Source organism: Pseudopodoces humilis, chromosome 9, assembly GCF_049639895.1.
Source record: "Pseudopodoces humilis isolate 2021_Gansu_Grassland_sample_001 chromosome 9, ASM4963989v1, whole genome shotgun sequence".
Taxonomy (NCBI): domain Eukaryota; kingdom Metazoa; phylum Chordata; class Aves; order Passeriformes; family Paridae; genus Pseudopodoces; species Pseudopodoces humilis.
In genome coordinates, this window is record NC_142208.1 from 35294756 (window position 1) to 35307864 (window position 13109).

General features: G+C 47.5%; 1 long non-coding RNA gene across 1 annotated transcript; it reads left to right on the plus strand.

Annotated features, from left to right (window-relative positions):
• The first annotated feature begins 569 nt into the window (after nucleotides 1-569).
• Nucleotides 570-5881, plus strand: LOC148183815 (uncharacterized). Its single transcript, XR_015773192.1, has 3 exons — nucleotides 570-687; nucleotides 1461-1588; nucleotides 5799-5881. It is a non-coding gene; the product is annotated as an uncharacterized LOC148183815 (long non-coding RNA).
• Nucleotides 5882-13109: the final 7228 nt, after the last annotated feature.

Consider the following 13109-nt stretch of genomic DNA (forward strand, 5'->3'; position numbering starts at 1 on the left):
CCAGCCCTCTTACACCTCCCTGGCCTCCTCTGGACTCGCTCCAACGCTTCGTGTCCTTCTCATCCCGGCATCCATCAGGAAAGGCTGGAACCACGATCCCTTGGTGACAGCAAGAACTCGTCACCTTTCCTCCAAACCCTCAGCAAGTCACAGGTTCTGCTCGCTTTGGGCAAGGAGTTAATCAAGATTCTCCACAGGAGGGTCAGGCTGGGTTTTAGGAAGAGTTTTTTCCCTGGAAGTGTGGTCAGACCCTGGCACAGCTGCCCAGGGCAGGAGTGCCCATCCCTGCAGGGGTTTCAAAGCCCTGGGGATGTGGCACTTGGGGACGTGGTCAGTGGTGGCCTTGGCCCTGCTGGCAATGGTTGGACTCTGAGATCTCTTCCAGCCTGAACGATTCCAGGGTTCATAAGGAATCCCCAAAGTTGTCCTGTCCAAAGTTGTGTCACACCGTGTTAGGAACAGCAGGGTGACCACACGGACTCCCAAGCTTCAGCTGCAAAGAGAGCACTTTTTATTCTTCCAGCTCCTCTTCTATGGACAGCTCTGAGAAGGTGAAACTTTCACTGCCCATGGATCCAGCACATCACTGGACAGCTGGAACAGCACCCAAAGGTGCAAACAAGGAACAAACACTGTCACTGTTGGACAGGAAACGATTCACACAGACACAGCTCGAAGTGTGATGAAGTAAGAAGAAAGTTTATTTGTTCTTTCAGTATTTATAGATTTTTGACGATGACCAGGGATTGGATAGTCAGGTCACCACCTTCCCAACCACACTGGCCCTGAGAGACGTCCATCAAAAGGCAAATCTTTAATGGAATGTATAAATATTTGTGTTTATAGTTACTTTCCTGGGAAAGTAGCTAGAAATGATGAAAACAACATTGAAAAGCCTGATTTTCAGGGTGACAAAGCTCCACCTTGCACAGGTTGTCTTCCCTCTCCAAGGACTGCTTGGATTGCTCCTCACACTTCCCCAGGCCAGAGGGAGGAGGTTCTGTGACTCAGTTTCCCACACTGTGCTGCTCTCTGGCACTCAGCATCCACACTCAGCCTGCCCTGCCCCTTCCTGTGGGAAACGCTCACATCTCCTCAGCCAAACAAAGCCATCAAATTCCTCGGGTTCCCTGGCAAAGCAGAAACCCCAGATTTTGACAATCTATTTTTCTGCAGGCAGGAAATTATCTTCCAATGAATTTTCACATAACTCGAAGTAATTGGAGGCTTAATATTTGCAATATTTTTACATTTGCTTTCTACGAGTATTTAAATATTTGCACATAAAATAAATTCTTTCACCACGCTAATGAAAATCTAAGGACCCAATAGTCACATTCATTATTAGAGGCAGTAAATCACCTCTGGTGAGTTCAGTTTTACTTCCAATATAAATGCAGATTTATGAGCTTTCCTGTTGCATGATTTATTTGCATGATTTTTATTTTTTTTTCCCCCAGGAAGACTGTTTCCCTCTTCCTAAACATCCAACATAAATGAAAAGGGATTTAAGTGCTGAGGAATTATTTAAAAAAAATAAGTGAAAAATAAAAACGCAGGTTGCTGTTTCTTCAGCTGGACACTTCAGGTAAGAATTGGAAGGTGATGTTTTGATGGGAATTTTGTGTGGGAGAAAATGGTGACTTGTGGAACAAGATGAGACATTTGTGTGTGTGCTGCTGCTTTTACTGCTGGGTTATTGACTTCAGAGTGTGTTTCGAGCAGTATTGAATTTGCAGCAGTAAAACACTTCACATTGCCGAACATTTGTGTTTAATAAATTGCTTTTTATGGAAGCAGGAGCCTTTATTTACCAATTGCTTTCTGGAACCTGTGGGATTTTTCATCATTCTGCAGAGAACTACCTGAAAACTTTTAGTTTCTGAGTGAGACCAGCCAGTCTCATTTGTTCTGAGGCTGAGGAAAGATGTACAAAGGAAAATCTGCGCCGCAGGAGCCTCTTAGGAAATATTAGAGCAGAGAAATACATTTATGGGGATGGAAGGAGGGAGAGAACAGCCTTAACATCCAGCTGCTAATGGACTGTGTGGCATCCACCACTTCCAGGAGTTCTTAATGGCCTTTGTGACTGAGAAAAGCAACATTCACCGAGGTTTAATAAATTTTTTAGCTTTCTAATCGAGGCTGACAGCTCCAAAGAGCCACGTTTTTACCAGCCCATTAATGCCTCCTGAATTTTCGCCATTGCAACCTTCTGCCATCCAGTTCGAGCCTCTCCATCTGCACTAATTAAGCAGCATTTCCATCCAGTGTCTTTGATTTGCACCCCAAGACCTCTCCAGTTATATTTTAGTGCCATTTTGTTCCCTTGAACGCCTCTGGTGTCACGAGCCGAGGCCGCCTATTCCAGGGTATAAATTTTTCACCGAGTTCTGCACCTCCGTTTTTGGGAGGGGGGAGGGAAATAGGGTGCATGAATACAAAATAACTCCTCTATTTTCACTTCAAAGACTGTTTGGGCCACTTCAAAGGGTTCCTTTGCCAAAGAGAAATCATGTTTTTTTGAAAATACTTCAGGAAATAAAAAAAAATGAAAGGCAAAAAAGCAACTTTGTTCTGGAAAAAATTCCTCCTCAGATGAGTGGAGCGGTGCTGGGCAGTGGTGATTTGGGTGTGACTTAATCATCCTGTGAGCTTTGATTGGCCATGCTCGGTGCCTCCAGGCTCTTCATCTCTAGAACTACATTTAAATTAAAAATAAGGCAAAACATTTTGCTCCCCCGCGCTCCCTGTTTAGCATTCTCCCGTTGTCCCCGGGATTGCAACGGGAAACTTCAATTTATCTGTTTGCCCTTGCGGGATGTCTGGTTAAACATCCCGCAGTGGGATTGAAGGGGCCTGGTTTGCCTGTGATTCCAGCCTTTCATTCTGTTTAATGTTATTTTTTTTATTCTTTAATTCTGTTTAATGTTATTTAACTCTTGCAGCAGAGCTGGGGGTGAAGGACGGCGTCACCTGCCCGTGTCCCTTAGCTGAGGAGCCAGGTGACACCGGGGTTGTGAACGGGAAAAAAGGGTTCCCTGAAACGTCTATGGATGTTCCTCGGGATTTAACGAGCTGCCAGTCAAGCAAGGAGGGAATTATTAACGAGAATCCCAAATTTCCTGCTGGCTCCAGGAATTCCCGGGGGAATGAGCCCTGCGGGGCCATGGGTGGCACAGGGAGCTGCTCTGGGCTTCCTGCACAGAAACCCAGGGAAAACTGGATGTCATTGGCAGCAAATCCTGGAGATTTTGCTTGGGAAATGTTTGGGGGTGCAAAACCCTCAGGAGTTTTGCTTCCATGCTTTCCTTTTCACTCTGAAGCAGAATTGTTTTCCTCATTAGCGATGCACATTGCAAAAATGGCTTTTAATTAATTTAATTTTTTTTTGTGTTTCTAAATATGGATAATTCTGGATTATTTCAGGAGAGTTGATGGTGCCTAGAAGTGAAATTTTGATCTCCTGGCTTCCAGAACAGGGTGGTTTTCTTGAGAGTGCTTAAGTCCTGAAAATGCTGAAATACAGCTAAATTGAAAAAAAGGTAGATTTGGATGGGATTTTGGGCAGGAATTGTTCCTGGCAGGGTGGGCAGGCCCTGGCACAGGTGCCCAGAGCAGCTGGGGCTGCCCCTGGATCCCTGGCAGTGCCCAAGGCCAGGCCATGGCATAAATTCAGCCCTCAAACATGAAACAAGTGTGGATGAGAAATGTTGGCCTTTGTAGCAAGAAGCAGATTTTGCCTTCTGAGGTTTGAATTTGTGAATAGTCCAGAATCAGGAGTGATAATGGGGATGGTTCATTGTGGAAGAAGACAGGTGGCTCTTGGATAAATTGTTGGAATTGTTATTGTTGATGGATGTTCTTCTTGTTTTCCTTCCATTTACAACCTGGAAAAAAAAAATAAAATAAAAAAAGCTTTTTCTTCTTTTGGCCGACTTTGGCATTTCCAGGGAAGCCCCCAAGAATTTGATTTGGGGTTGGATAAGATCCATTTTTATGGGAAAAAGAGCACATGAACTTGACAATTCTGAATCCTCCTGAGCTGTGGGCCATCCCAAACGAATCCTCCCAAGACTGGAGAAGCCCAGCCGAGTTTCCTCAGACAGAGAATTCCCTTCCACCAGTGAAAACGTGTTCTGCCCCCTTTGCTCTGTGCCCATTTTGAGGAGCTGTTTCCTGGAGGGGAGATCCATCCCTTCCATTCCTCCCCTCCCCTGACATCCCAAAGGGCTCAGCAGCTGAGAGAAGGAATCTCTGGGTGTTTCTGCGAGGAGAATCCTTCCTGGGAGCGCTCTGGGTGCTGCTGAGCAGCTCCTGGCTCTGCTCTCCCATCCCTTTTCCCAGAGAACCGGCAGCAGCTTGGCTGGAATTGCTCGCTGCTCTCCATTAGTGCCTCTCCCTCCTGGCAACTCTTTAATAGTTCACATCTCTCAGGGTCGGAAATTACTGCTTTAATTAAAACAATTTGTTTCAAATGGGGCTCCCAAATCCCCACGTGGTGTTTTAGGAGCCTGGGGCGAAGAGCTGGAAACGGAGAGTAGGAATTGTTGGGGGGGTTTGGAGTGAGGCTGGAAGGAGGAATTGGGATTTTTGGATCATTTTTGAGGCCTGGACTGGCAGTGGGGGAGACAAAATTGTGTAGGACTGGGGTTTTGTCTTCCAGACATTAAATTCATTCCCCATGGCAAGCCTTAGCTGAGTTTGGACAGTGCTGCCGGGAACAGGGTGGGATTTCGGGGTGTCCTGTGCAGGGCCAGGAGCTGCACTGGGTGATCAGGATTTTCCATCACTCCGTGAGGTTTAGTTTACCTGTTTGTTTTGGGATTGAGAGAAGATATTGTTTCCTGGTGAAGGGAAGGAGAGAGCCCAAGAAAGGGAGGTTGGACAGCCGAGAGGAACAGAAATGCTGTTTGTCAGGGGGTTGGATGGGCAGCAGCCAGGAGTGGTGTGCTCAGGGCGGGAGCTGGAGCTCAGGAGAACTCTCGGAATATCCTGAGCTGGAAGGGACCCCCATGGATCTCCAAGTCCAGCTCCCATGTGGATCAAGCCTGGATCTTCTTTAGGATGCTCTCCCTCTGCACCCATGGAGAACTTCAAGGCTTTGGAGCTTGGCTGTGCTCGTAGCTGGCGGGAATTTAATTTTTATTTTCAATAACATTTCAGAACATTTTCCTTCAGCTTTGCTACTTTGAGTCTTTGACCTCGTTGTGTGTCACTGGACAGGGCCTGGAGTGCCCTGGGGTAGTGGGAGCTGTCCCTGCCACGGCAGGGCTGGGATAGGATGGATTTTAATGTCCATTCCCACCCAAACCAGTCTGGGATTCTGGGATCTGTTTCTCTTGGAGCAATGCTGTTGCCAGAGGGCACAAACCTCACAATCCACAAAAATTTACCATTCTTGAGAATTAATTGTTTTTTTTTCCCCCCCGACAAAAAAATCAGTTTGTTCCTTGGATTCCAAGGAAAACACCCAGAGACTCGGCTCCCATTGGTGCTGCCTCTGCTTTTCCATGGTTTCCCTGTTCTGCCACTCCCTGCAGCCTCCAACGAGTCCCCCTCTCCTTCCACCTGGAGATGGGAGCTCATTCCTGGCATTTGTCAGACACTTCCAGCATTTTTAGCAGGAACAAAACAAACTCACACCATTTACACGGTTTCCTCGTTAGCTTTTTTTTTTTGTGTTTTTTCCCTGACAAGCAGATCTCCAATTCCAGTTGTTTTAAATGCAGCCTGGCTTCAGAACATATTGTAAATTATGATTTCCTTCATGTACTCGTTCTTCATTTTCCTCCCAGACAGGTTCCGGAGGCAGCCTGGGAAAACACAACCTGGAGAATGAGTTGTTTTGGGTAGAGAATGGGTTTTGCCAGGATTTATGTTCCCTTTATGGAGACACAAGGAATTCTTCTGACAATTTAAGTCCCTACACTGAAGTAAGTTGTTCTTTGTTGGTTTTTTTTCCCCAGTGCTGACAGTAATTTAGACAGAAAACACGGAGATTTTCAAATCTGCTTCTCTGAACTTGCTGTGTGACAGGTTTTGCAGGGATTTGGTGTCAATTGTGAGAAGAATTTCCAAGGAAAATTGTGGATGCCCGTCCCTGGCAGTGCCCAAGGCCAGGCTGGAGCAGCTGGGACAGGGGAAGGTGTCCCTGCCATGGCTGGGGTGGGATGGGTGGGATTTAGGGACCCTCCAACCCAAACCATTCCATGTTTTTAGGATTTCTAAGCGTTCAATCCCAGCCCTGAGCGGTTTTATGGGATATTTGTCAAACTACAAACATGTTTTTCCCTGAGGAAGTTTTAATTGGCTTTGAATTTTTGAGTGCTGATAAAGACTGAGATAAAATCGAATCTCAGAGGTGGAAGAGCTGCTGCAAATAACCAAACCAGGTCAGGGCATGATCAGAAATTTAGGAAATTTGGCCTGGAAGCCACAATGACAGATGGAAATTCCTCCAATAACCTTAGACAGCAGTTAATGGCTCAGGATCCTTTGGAATGACACAGGGCTTGAGGATTTTCTCAGTGGACCCATAATAAAATTAATAGTTTTTTCATGACATTATACAAACCAGAAAACCGAACCAAGCTCTCCATGCAGCAGGAAATATTTTGGGTTTCTCAGTGCTGGTTTCAGTGTTGGATTGGTAGAAAAACTTACTTTGAAGCTTTTGGAATTTAATTTCCATTGGAAAAAAAGCTGCTTTCTTCGGAGCAACAATCCAGCAACAAACAAGCAGCAATTCTGTAAAATTAATGGGCTTAATTAAAATGTACACGGATTGGGGAAGGATCCACAAGCATAACAGAGATTTACTCTCTCCTACCAGACTGAATAAATTTCCATGAATTTCCTGGGAGATTTTTAAGGCATTTTATGACCTTGTTTATAAAAGGAAACTTGGGATTTCGAACTTGATTAGTTTTAAGAAAATACTGGAAAGAGCATCTCTGAGTATTTGGTAAAGAATTTCTTGTTGTCTTCAGGAGATTATTGTCTTTCTAAATAAATGTAAAGCAGAATTCACAGATTTTGCATTTCTAATTCGAAACAGAAATAACTTTTTCAGTAATTTTTAGCAATAATTTGCAATTTACGGTTAATTGTTGTGACTGGCTTTGGCTGAGAGATCTCACTTTTGTCTGGCTGGCTTGAGCAGGGAATTCCCTGTTCACAGCTCCTTTTTCCAGCCTGCCTGCAACATCTCCTGGATCTGTGGGGGTGCCAATCCTGCAGCTGTTCCTGGGAATTTGGTGGTGCCAGGGGTTGGATCTGCTGGCACAGCTTCCTTCTGCACCACCCCAAACCCTGGGGAAGGGAGGCTCAGGGGGGACCTTGTGGTTCTCCACAGCTCCCTGACAGGAGGGGCAGCTGGGGGAGTGGCAGGGTGATGACAAAACCCCTTTTTTGGAGGAATTAAGGTGCTCGATCCTGCCCATTCCTGTGCTGGCTGGAAAATCCCAGGGGCCAGGCTGCTGGAGAAGCTGCAGCTCCTCAGCCCACGTTTCAATTCAACAAGAAAACCAACAAAAAAAACCCATTCTGGGTAATTTCAAACTATTTACTTTTCCAATTTGGCTACTGAACTGAAAAATCAATTGTTTCTCCAGCTCTGCTGGAGATCCTGGGCTGAGTTCTGCGCTTGTCTGCCAGGGCTGGAGTGAAAACATTTCTGAGGCTGAGGAGTAAATCAGCTGCTGTTGTCTTTTCCATGCTGCATTGCCAGGCTTTGGACCAAATTACCTTGTTTAGCTGATCCTTGCTGGGATCAAATATCCCCAGAAAATGAGATTTGAATTCTGGGAGCTGGAGTCCCTTCCAACCCAACCGTTCTGTCATGAATTTTACAGCATGCAGCTCGTGCTGAAATCCTTTATTGGAGCCATCAGCCCTAGGGGCTGTCAGGATGAAACCAATCCTTGCCATGGGATGGTTCATAATAATTATTGTGAATAACAAAAAACTCTCCTGATGGGCGTTTCTGAGCCCGGTGTCTCCAGGGGCAGCTCCCACCACAGCAAAAGGTGTGGGATAAAACAGCCTGAGAGAGCAGAAATACCAGGAATTCTCTGAATGCTGAGAGGCTCTTGGAAGCCCTGTGAGAAGGAGAGACTGTCATCCCTGTTTTCTTTGTGTTTGTTTCTTTTCCTGGTATTTTTTCCTGTGTACTTGAAGCGTGGAAGCGGCGAGTTCTGAGCACTTGAGCATTTGCATTTCTAGTCTGATGGTAGCCAAGGACAGCCCTGGAATAACCTGCCTCCTGCCCAGGGATAATTGCAAACGGAGTTTTCTCTGTCCAGAAGGAACCAGAGGTCAGTGGTGAAATGCTGGATAAGGAAGAAAATGAAGTTTGTGTCTTTGTGGCTAGAATGAGTCTGGAAGGGGCTCTAAGGTTTCCCTGGATCTTTCTGTTCTCCAGGTGAACACCCCCAGCTGTCCCAGCCTGGCTGCAGAGCAGGGGATTCCCTGGAATCTCTCTCTCCACCAGGTTTTTCTTGTGCTGGGATGGGTGAAAAACGTGGATTGGGAATGACAATTGTCTCCCTCTCAGAGCAGGAACCCTACGGGGGTGTCTTGCTTTGTACAGTGAAATTCCTGGGAGAAAAAGGAAAACCCAGCACCTCCAGAAGAGAAGCAATTTGAGGGTTTAATTAAACTGTGGAGCTGCTGGAGGATCTCTCCAGTGGCAGAGTGAAGAGGTAATTATTAAAATCAAGGAGCATCAGCTCATCTGTGGCTGTTAAAGCACGGGAGGTGCTGCTGTCCCAGCTCCATCACTGCCCCTGCAGGGCTGGGGCTGAGGGGAGCTTTGTGCTCTGCATTTCCCTGCAGCACCAATCTCTGGCCAGGCTGGGATCAAGTGCTGGGCTGGATAAACCTCAGGAGCAGCCTGTGCTCGGGGCTGGGAGGAAGGAGATTGTGGCAGCTCAGGGGGGTCTCGTGGTGGCTCCATCTGGGCTGGTGTTTGATCCCTCCCTTCTCCCACATCCCCTCTGAACAGCAGAGCGTCCCCAAATCCTCCCCAAATCCTCCCTGTGAACCCCAGTGCTCAGGGATGGGGTGAACAGCACAGGTTCCCCAAATCCTCCCCAAATCCTCCCTGTGAACCCCAGTGCTCAGGGATGGGGTGATCTGAACAGCACAGGTTCCCCAAATCCTCCCCAGATCCTCCCTGTGAACCCCAGTGCTCAGGGATGGGGTGATGTCCTTCACCATCCACCACCTCAGAGAGGCTGTGATGAAAACGTTCCCCCCAAAAGCACAGCCTCACCCTTCACCTCCCTCTCTCCTGAGCAGAACAACCCAGTGCTCTCCCTAAAGCCAGGGCAGCTCCCAGCAGAGCTGCAGCCAAACCAAATTAAACAGATATTTACATTTCCTGAGATAATACCGAGTCAGGAGTGTGATGAGGAAGAAACTTATGGAGAGAAAGGAAATTCAGAGAACAATATTTCTAGAGTATCAGCAGGCCCTGACTTGGCTGCATTTAGAACAAAGTCACTTCATTTGCAGTTATTTCTGCCTGGTTTCCAACCTGTCTGTTCAGGCTGGGTGAAACTCCTGATTTATTGCAGGCTCCTCAGAGAGGCTGAGGAGCTTCTGGGGAGTTTGTCAGAGTTCAGGTGCAGTTCTTCATTGCCAGCGGTGTTATCTTTAAAGAATAAATTATGGAAAAGGGAAAGACAAAAAGAAGAAAAGGGGAAAAGCAAAGAAGTGCATCAAGTTTGCCATGAAGAACAGCCCCCGGTGGCAGATAAACCAGGGGCTGTCACACCAGCACAGGACAAAAGGGAGGAGTGGGGGAAATCAGGGACTTGTCAGGGTGATTTTGTCAGGTTTTGTCAGGGTTTTGCATGAGGATTGTACAACTCAGGGATTGATGGGCACACCCTGTCCTGAGCCCTGATTGTTCTCTTCACACAAAGGATGAAGATGAAGGAGTGTCCTTCTTACAAAAACTTCCCAGAACTTGTGAATTGTGGGGAGTTTTGATTAATGGGTGTTAATTGCTGATCCCAGCTGGCATGAAGCCTCCATCAATAATGAAAATGGTGATAAAAGAAGGACAAATGTTGGTGCATGTACAAAGGCAGAGCCAGAAGAAGTGTTGGATCCAGGATTTCCCCAGCAATTGCGGTTTCCTTTCCCTGGTTTCCTCAGAGCCCCGTGTGCAGGGGGCTGAGCTGGGGTGAAGCTGCTCCTGTGGGGAGCAGGGCAGGGGGAAGGGAATCCTCAGAGCCACAGAACCACCCCAGAGCTCTGCTGAGATCCCTGGGAGAGGCACATGGACAAACCCCACATCACTGTTCCTGGCTGAGGAACCTCCTCTGGCCCAGCCCATCCTGGCAGGGAATTCCCTCTTGGACATCTGGGATGGATTGGCAGAGAAAATACCCCAGGAAATCCCGAGCTCTCCCTGTTTTGGCTCTGACCTCCAGGAATCAATCCTGGCTGCTCAGAGGGTCTGAAGGTTCAAATAACTTACCACAGGCTTCCCCAGGAGTGAGATTTCCTTGTTTCCCAGCTTCCTGAGATTCTTGGGATCATTCCTATCATTTTTATCTGGATTGTGCTTGAGGCTGAGTCTGGAGTCTGATTTTCCAAGTGAAAATCTGGGAAATTTTTTCCAGTGGCTGGGAATGGGGAGAGGCAGCATGGAGGGAATGATGTTTGTGCAGGGAGAGAAATGGGAAGAAACAAAGATTCTCTTTGGAATTTGGGTGGCACAATGTGATTTATCCTTTTCCTCCCTGCTGGAACTCCCCACGGAGCTTCCTGTGATGGAAAAGGAGAAAACTCCATTTCTGTTCAGGTGGAAAACTCATTCCCAGCACATGGAAGTGGAGCCTGGGAAGCTGCAGGTGGGGTTTGGGGGTGTCCCTGCCCTGGTGCCATCAGATCCTGCTGGGAGCACCCTCCCCATCCCATCAGACCTGATTTCCTAATTGCCAGGAAAACAAAAAGACAAATCTGAGCATGGCAGGCTGGAACGATGCTTCCCACAGCTAAATAATATAAAATAAAAGAAAAAAAGTCCAGCAAAGAGAGAAGTGATTCTGCCTGAAGGCACCTCAGAACAATAGACTTGGTAAATGACTTCAGACCTCAAGCTGTCCCATCTTCCCAGCCCACCGGGATTTGCTTCCCTTAAAAGCAATTAAAAGCTCCACACCAGCTGTGGTTGAGCTCTGATTTGTATTCTGCAAAGTTTTCTCTGGTTTAGTTTCTTTGAGGCTGCCTTCGTTCCCTCTTTTCCCACTTCTCCTGCTCTCCTGGTGCTCAGGAATGGTTGGGATTGCAGGTGGCAGCTGGTGGCACTGATGGATTTCCACCTTATTCCTGGATCAGGGCCTTTCAGTCACTCAGTGCCTGAATTTTTGTGCAATTCCCAAGCTGAGCTTCAAAATCGATCCCTGAAGTGGTGACTTCTGCACAGGCTTGGAAATGGGACACAGGGAGGAAATTTTGGCCAAGGAGAGATCTTTCTGTCCCTGTGTCCCTGTGGGCAGCAGCAAAGGGGGAATTCTGTCCCTGTGTCCCTGAGCCCAGGTGAGCCCCCACCTGCAGAGCTGGGGCCCAGCACAGGAGGGACCTGGAGGCACCAAATGATCCGAGGATGGAGCAGCTCTGCTGGGAGGAAAGGCTGGGAGAGCTGGGATTGTTCACCTGGAGAGGAGAAGTTTGGGGTCACCTCACTGTGGCCTCACAGAGCCTGGAGGAGCCAAGAGGAAACACAGAGAGGGATTTGGGACAATGCTGGGAATGGCTCCCAGTGCCAGAGGGCAGGGCTGGATGGGATTTGGGGCAGGAATTGTTCCTGGCAGGGTGGGCAGGCCCTGGCACAGGTGCCCAGAGCAGCTGGGGCTGCCCCTGGATCCCTGGCAGTGCCCAAGGCCAGGCTGGACATTGGGGCTGGAGCAGCTGGGACAGGGGAAGGTGTCCCTGCCATGGCTGGGGTGGGATGGGGGGGATTTGGGGTCCCTCCCACCCAAACCACATCCATCACTCTCCATGTCCCCAAGTGCCACATCCACACATTCCTTGGGCACAGGGATGTGACTCCACCACTGCCCTGGGCAGCCCCTGCCAGTTCCTGACACCCCTTCCCATGGAGAATTTTTCCCTGTTATCCAATCCAACCCCCCGGTGCAGCTCTTTTATCTCAACCACGTTTTGACACAGAGCTCTGACGAGAAATCCTCTCCTGGCTCTCAGAGCTGTGGTCAAGTGGCTTCATTAAAATCCACACATCATTCCAGCTTCCTTTCAAGAGGAAGCTCCAGTGTTTGCAGAGTGTCAAATAAACCTCGAGGACGCTCCTAATTTTTCTGCTGGGGATATATTTTAGTTAATTAAATTCCTGAAAAGGAACATCTTAAACCTGGTCAAATTAAGGAAGGCACAGGCACAGATTTCCCTTTCTCAGTGTGATAGAGGGAAAAAAAAAACTCTGTAATTTTATTGTTTCTCTTTTTTTTCAGGTTGAAGGTGTTGGAAGCTGCCAGAGCCACTGATTCCAATTTGTGTTTCTCCATCTGCATGGAAAATCCATCTGCTTGCAGAAATTGTATTTACACAGCCCATAATCCTGAGCAGCCTGAGATATTGGGGATTGAGGCTCTAACGACATTGGAAACCATTTTTATTAAGAGGCAGAAATTGAATTAGGTAATTATATTTATTGATGGGAAATTAAATTTAACAACTGCGAATTGCCTTAAGTCAGTGTAGCCAGATTTTCATTACTCCAAATGTGAGGAGTTGCTGCTTTAGTGGATTCTCCTCAGCTCGGGAGGTGCAGCCTGGGGCTCGGGCCAGGAAAAGGGGATTTGGGATCTCAGCAGCTCCCACCACCTGCCTGGATTTGCCTTCCTGGATGAAACAAATCTGTTTTCTCTTTTAACAGAGACTCAGTGTCATGGAACAAAACTGGAAACTGGTGTTGTCACTTGTCTCCCAGCTAGGCTGATGCACCATTACTGGTAATGACTTCACATTCCCAAGATTTTCCCTTCTCCTGCCTTTTTAGCCCAGTGTGACATCATTTGGATTGGAATTTAACGGATAACTTGTCTTGCTCTGATACCAAATTGTGGAAGAAT